Here is an 8,008-nt window from a genome sequence, read left to right as displayed (position 1 = left end):
CATTTATTTCCTTCAAGAGTGCATTTAGCTTGGAGAAAGAAGAAGAATCTTGAGAGTGCAAGAAGGGGGCTATAGATCCGGGATTGGGAAGACATTTCTGAGCTTTTGGAGGTATAAACTAGTTCCTGGACCCTTTTTGCATCTTGATTTACGTGTGGTTGTTGGGGCTCTTTAGCCATAATGATATTACTGTGAGTTAGGATCCGGATCTGGAGTTGCTACTTCAGATCCAGGTGTGTTATGGACTGGAGAAGCATAAAGTATCAACCCTTGAGTCGATTTTGAAGCCCCTTGGCCTTAAACCCTAGTTTATGGTGCTTATTGCCTAGATCTCCCTCTCTACACGTAAAGTTTGCAACTTTACGTGGGGGATAGGCTTGGGAAGGGTAGATCTACGGTTTGGAGTCCATGCATTACTCGAAAGTCCTCTACATGTATGTAGATCTGAATGGACTCGGCGAGTCCTTCGAGTGGACTCGGCGAGTATTTTGAAGATGAGGAGGAACTCGACGAGTGGGATGAACAACTCGTCGAGTCGGATGAAGATGGGCATGGACTCGGCGAGTTGGATGAACAACTCGGCGAGTTGGTTGAAGATTGCCTTGTGCTCGGCGAGTTTGTTCTTAGACTCGGCGAGCCAGGTCGCGTGGTCCCAAACCCTTCGAGTTAAGACTCGGGTCAGCGAGTCGAGCAAGGACTCAGTGAGTTGGTCAGGACAGGATTCGGGAATATGTAGACTCGGCGAATCAAGTCGCGACTGGAAGGACTTTGAGCATAAGAACTCGGCGAGTCAGTAAGTGGACTCGGCGAGTAGGGTTGACCTGGAAGGTTGACTTTGACCAGGACTTTGACTTTGACCTGAGTTGACTTGGTTGTCTTCCGGGGGTCAGTTAGACTCAGTGTTGCTTTGACATTGGTAGCTTGGGGAGCGGGTGGAGCAGGAGTTCAGAGAGTTGTCGGTCAGCAGCCAGATGATTATCAATAGAGTTCAGCAGCGCGAGGTGAGTCTCCTCTCTGTTTGTATGGGTCTAAGGCACCAATGCCGGCCCATTTAGAATATGCATGAAAGACCAGGGGGTGGCTCCTGGCGCACAGCATGTTATTATGTATGACAGGAAGACCCGGGGGTTAGCCCTAGGCAATATGTATGAAAGACCAGGGGGTGGCTCCTGGCGCATTGTATGCTATTATGTATGAAAGACCAGGAGGTGGCTCCTGGCGCTTTGTATGCTATTATATATGAAAGACCAGGAGGTGGCTTCTGGCACACTGTATGCTGTTTAGCTGAGTAGAGTAGTATGTACGGTTGTCTTTGTGATACTTGCATAAAAGACTAGGGGGTGGCCCTTGGCACATGTCTGTAAGACCAGGGGGTGGCCCTTGGCACTTGTCTGTAAGACCCAGGGAGCGGCCCAGGCATGACCAGGAAGACCACGCGCGGCCCGTGGCATAATGGCAAGACTATGTTTGGCACATAGCACCTTATTTGATTATGGATAAGTCGGTTATGTATAGCTCTTGGCTCTGAATGGTTTGTATGCTATGTGGTATCTAGGGAACTCACTAAGCTTCGTGCTTACGGCTTTTAGTTTTGGTTTCAGGTACTTCCGGTAGCGGATGATGGAGCTCGGGATGATCGCATGGCACACACCATAGATTAGTCAGCCTGGGAATGTTTTACTCTGATAATGAACGTGTGTTTTGAAAACTAATACTCTGTTTATGTTTTGAAATGATGATTTTACTTTAAGTGATACTTTATTAAAAGAAAATTTTTAGTCTTGAATTTTGGGACGTTACATACTATATAACATACAAAACATGCAAGCATACATCATTGGCCTTCAGTTCATGACTTGTCTGCTCCTTTGGCATTCAGCAATAAGCTGGTCCGCCTTTGGCCTTCAACATAAAGTTGGTCCTACCCTTTCCTTCAACATAAAGCTCGACCGCCCTGAGTATCTTGGCCTTCAAAACAAAAATGGATCGCCCTCAACTCGCTTCAAGATAGGTCGACATATATATATATATATATATATATATATATATATATATATATATATATATATATATATATATATATATATAACAGGAAACCCATAACTCAACCACATAAGCATACAGATAATCAATCTACCTGCTTAACAACATACTACAACCTAACCATATCCTAACACATAAGGATACATATTGAAGTATAAAGTATAGTGTGAAAACTCACCTGAAACACAAGTTGAAAGATCAACACTCAATGACTTCCCAAACAACTATAAAAATCTCCTAACCTATCAGAGGTCAAACCTCAGTCTACCACTCAACAACCCTTTAGTTAACTAGAAGTCAAACTGTTAAAAAAGTTAATGGTTAATGGTCACCATGCCACGACTAGCTCTAGGTCTTTCCGCAGTCACTAAAGTCCAACAGGTTGCGGGGACTCTAATCCACCATGCCGTGGTTTACACACCATTGTGTCATGATTACGTTCCAAAACAAGTTAATGTATTAAGCTCTAAACCTTTAACCTCCAAAGCTCAAAAGCTCATATTTGATTCCTCTAAGTGGTCTTAATGGATACATTTGACCATCACGATAAGCCAACATCTACAACCCTAAGTCTAAAGTTTACTCAAGAGGGTCCTTCCAAGTGCATGGTTCAAAAGGGAGACTTGCAAACTCATTTTAGCAACATTAATCAAGTCCAGAAGCAACATAATGCAACCATAAGGTCATAGAGTTCCCCAAACTCCAAGAACAAGGGACTAAAAGCTCAAAAAGTAACATAAACTAGATATAATGAAGTACTGATCAAGTTAGAAGATTTATACCTTCAAATAACTAGAAATGAGGTGAAGATGATAGATCTAAGCTGGAACAAAGCACCCAAGCAACAAGAGGGACTCCTTCTCCCCTCAACTTTTATTGAACCTCAAACACTTAATAAACACATGGAGGCTAGGGTTTAAGAAAGGGTCATTCACAGAGGATGGGTGCTGCTAAATGAGACAACCATAGAAGTTAGAGCATTTAAATAGGGCCCAAGGCCTGAGGCCTAGGGTTTTGAAATCCTAAATTCTCAACTTAACAAAAAAAAATACTTATACCCGAAATACAAATGTTACACTTTTTCAACTAGTTTGCAAGGACCTTTATGATGATTGTGCAGATACAACCGATTAGTCTAATTGGTTGATAATCTGCAAAGGAAACATGGTCTTTTGCTTTGATATAAGTGTGATGATTGACGAGTTACAGTCTCTTCTTATGGATCACATAGTGTAGATTATCGAAGATATATAAGAAATCCAATTCAAAGAAACTCTATTTTCTTTGTAATTTAAATGTAAATCTATTCGGGATTAGAGCTTGTTAGCTTTTGTAAGTCCAAACCACTTGTTTTATCACAGATAAAGAAAATGGTGTTTCATGAATCACGTTATGTTTAACGGATATGGATTTAAACAAATTACTCACAAGCTGCGTTCGAAGGTAGATCATCAGAGAATTGTTGAAATAGACACACAATATTTTTTCTCGATTTTTTTTACAAAAATAATATATATATATATATATATATATATATATATATATATATATATATATATATATATGTATAAACTAGCCCTTAAATCCACATAATCCACGACGAGAGAACTCTCAACCTCAAGTAGGGAATGCAACACCGAATATCGTTGGGCTAGAAACCCTTTGGTAAAATTCATATAACAATTTTAGAAAAATAATTGTAAATTTGCTTCTAAATATGTTTGATAAAAATCATTGATTGCTAGAATTTAAGTTGTAACTTTTATTTATATAACAATTTTAGAAAAATAATTGTAAATTTTCCAAACACTTTCAAAAACTACTTAAAATAACTTTTGATTTAAAATCTTTTTATTTAAAATAAAATTTTGAAGTTCATTTTTTCTCATAAAAATTAAAAGTTAAAAACTTGTCCACAATAGAACTTTTTTGTTATCGCATGTCTCAACAAACAAATTTATCTTCTAATATAAAACCTTTTTTCAAAAATAAAATTTAATTTTGATCAGGAGGCATATATAATGATTTATTAATATCATGTTGTTTTCAAAATTAATCACATCAATAAAAAATATAATTTTAAATTAAAAAATTATAATAATGTCCTTTGTACAAGTCTTTGGAAGTTGAGTAGACCAATCAAACCTACTCCACTCGAAAGGAGGGTATTGAAAGCCTATTTTAATATTCCAAAACGTAATAAAATAATATTTTATTGTTTTGCACCTAACTTAAATAATTGATTGCATAATTAAGTAATCCTTTGTGTTTAGATGTCGATAAAAAGAAACTTTAACTAAATTTTCATTTAAGGAATCTATTTTAAAAAATAATAGTTAAAAAACTTATATTATTATTATATTATTAAGTTAACTTTGTAACTATGTTTTGTAAAATAGAATTCAACATTTAGTATTTGCATATTTAATTTTTTTTATAGTTTATTTTAGCTTAATTTCCAAAACTGAATTTTGCTATATAGTTCAAAGTAACATGTAACTATTAGGGACACAATCATATTTATTTTTATTATATTTCTGTAAAATCATTTTGTATTTATTGTGTACATCTTCCATAAATAGTTGGCTAGTTTGTGATGGTCATTGTGTTATATATGCAAATCATTTTCTATAAATGAAACAATATTGAAAATTATATGGTATCGAGCTATGGTTTGCCTAGTTGTAGCTGTCACCTCTCACCACCACTCTGTTCTTTCTCTCATTTGCTTTCTTTATTCTTTCCTCCATGGGTGACAAAGCTTCATCTTCCAACAAACTGGAGACCTTACATTCGTGATACACTGTTACTAACATCCAAAACAAAGTTAGAGTTTTGGATGAAATCAAGGTTTCTTATTCCTCCTGGGGAAATTGTTCCAACTTCATGCTCTCTGGTACGATGTCTCCACCAGATTGGCGGTATTGAAGCACCTGTTGAAACCTCTGATGCATATGCCTCGTGGAAGAAAATTGCGGCCATTGTTTTACAATGGATATATAGAATTCTCTATGATGAACTTCTGGTCCGAGTTTTGGAGTTCAAATCAACTGCGTTAGAATCCTGGACACGAATCAAGAACCTCTTTCATAACAACATGGGTGCATTATAGACGATTCTCTTATTGTTTCCTTGGACCCTTTTGGTTTTGATATTAAGGATCTCAAGACTAGGAAGTACCTGAGCCGAAACAATACCCACGACCCCCTCTATTTTTTCAACAATAAAGCCAATGATACCGCCTCAGTTTTCATTACTTCTTCCATTATAGATGTGTGACAAGATCGCCTTGGACATTCGGGTACACATATCTTTGATGTTTTAGTTTCTCTCAACTCTATTTCTTGTAATAATTTGAAAACCATTTTTTTTTGCAATGCATGCCATTTAGCCAATCATAAACACTTGCCTTTTGATAATTCACATCCACCTCATTATATTTGTTTGATTTAGTCCATTGTGATTTATGGACTTCTCCTATTACTAGCAAAAACAGTTTAAAATATTACATGGTGCTAATTGAGAACCACACTCAATTTACTTGGGTTTTTCCACTTAAATTCAAGTCGGACACTTTCATAAATTATACTTGTTTTTACACTCTTATCCAAACAAAATTCAACAAACGAATCAAAACATTCAAATGTGATTTGGGTGGTGAATTCGAAAACACCAATTTTTAAAAAATTTCCATAAAAAATGGCCTCCAATTTTGGTTTTCTTATCCTCAGACATCCCAAGAAAATGCAAATTCAAACGCATGATTTGACACCTCAACGAAATCATGCTTAATCTCCTCACTCTAGCCTCCCTCCCACCCATGTTCTGGGAAGACGCACTCCATACCTCCATCTACCTCCACAACATCTTATGGACTTCTCCTATTACTAGCAATACGTGCCATTTAGCCAATCATAAACACTTTCCTTTTGATAATTTCACATCCACCTCATTATATCTGTTTAATTTAGTCCATTGTGATTTATGGACTTCTCCTATTACTAGCAAAAATGGTTTAAAATATTACATGGTGCTAATTGAGAACCACACTCAATTTACTTGGGATTTTCCGCTTAAATTCAAGTCGGACACTTTCATAAATTATACTTGTTTTTACACTCTTATCCAAACAAAATTCCACAAACGAATCAAAACATTCAAATGTGATTTGGGTGGTGAATTCGAAAACACCAATTTTTAAAAAATTTCCATAAAAAATGGCCTCCAATTTCGGTTTTCTTATCCTCAGACATCCCAAGAAAATGCAAATTCAAATGCATGATTTGACACCTCAATGAAATCATGCTTAATCTCCTCACTCTTGCCTCCCTCCCACCCATGTTCTAGGAAGACGCACTCCATACCTCTATCTACCTTCACAACATCTTACTAACTAAATTACATAACTTCCAAACCCCCACATACTTATTGTACTTCAAACACCTAACCTACTCTCACCTTCATACATATGGTTGTGTCTGTTTTACAAACCACCTTACCGCCAGTCATCATAAACTTGCTCCCCGATCCTCATGTATCTTCCTAGGCTACCCCGACAAGCACTGTGGCTACAAGTGCCTTGAACTTGAAACCGGGAAAACATTCGTCTCTCGACATGTCTCGTTTGATGATCCATCTTTACCCCACTCATACACCTCCATAGACCTCTCACAATACAAATTCCTCGAAGTCGACCCACCCTCACCCATCCTATACTTACCCTTCATTCTCAGAACCTACCGTACCCCTTCCACTACCTTTATGCCTAATACTACACCCACATCACTTTCTTCCTCACCAAACAACCCCACCAAACTTCCTATCATCACTTACCAATGTTGACACCCAAAGTGTCTGCCATCACAACAGACCCAACCTATATCAAACAAGATTTTAGCCTCCCAACAGTGCCCTCCGGTTGTTGTTATCCTTCCAACAACCCCTATACCCACTATTCTTGATCCCTCCATCCCTACCGACCCTATGCTCACAAGGTCAAAAATAGGATCCCTAAAACCAAAATCTCACAACTAGGCCCTTACATACCCGAAATGGCATCATGCTATGACCGACCGATATCATGATGTTAATGATAATAACACATGGGAACTTGTCCCTAGACTTATGGATGATCATGTTATTCGGTGTATGTGGCCTTTCTGCCACAAATATCAAGCTGACTGTACTTTACAACACTATAAGGTTCATTTAGTTGTTAATGGGAAATCTCAACAAGTCGAGGTAGATTGTGACGAGACCTTCATCCCAGTGGTTAAACCAACCACCATTCGAACCATGTTTCATCAACTGGAATACAAAAATGCATTCTTACATGGAGATTTGCATGAATCTGTGTACATGTTTCAACCTCAAGGTTTTCAAGATGATACTAACCCATATTTTGTTTTTCGCTTCAAAAAGTCTTTGTATGGTTTGAAACAGGCACCATGCGCTTGGTACCACCGATTTGATACTTATCTTACGAGGTCTAGATTCAAAGCTACACCAAGTGACACCTCTCTTTTTGTCTACAAATGGGGAATGGGATTACATATCTACTACTTTACGTAGAATACATCATCCTCACTGCATCTTATTCTAACCTCCTCAAATGGTTCATAAACACTTTATCAAAAGAATTTGCTATGTCAGATCTTGGACCTTTATATCAATTCTTAGGAGTTGAAGTAACCAAAAAACATGGTGGCTTTTTCCTCTCACAAACCACTTATGCCAATGATATTCTTAATTTGGCCAATATGTCTGATTGAAAATCTTGCACCACTCCAGCTAACACCGTAAAACAAGTGTGTCTCTTCAAGCATGCCCCTCATGGCATTCACTTCTCGTTTTTAAAACGAATTCTACACTATCTCAAAGGCACATTAGACTTGGGCTTCACCATTTTACCTTCCAAATCGGCCACCATCACTACATATTTGGATGCCGATTGAGGAGGCCGACC

This window comes from Lactuca sativa, chromosome 8 (genome assembly GCF_002870075.4).
Source record: "Lactuca sativa cultivar Salinas chromosome 8, Lsat_Salinas_v11, whole genome shotgun sequence".
In the NCBI taxonomy this organism is placed as follows: Eukaryota; Viridiplantae; Streptophyta; class Magnoliopsida; order Asterales; family Asteraceae; genus Lactuca; species Lactuca sativa.
Note: the sequence above shows the minus strand (reverse complement) of the source record.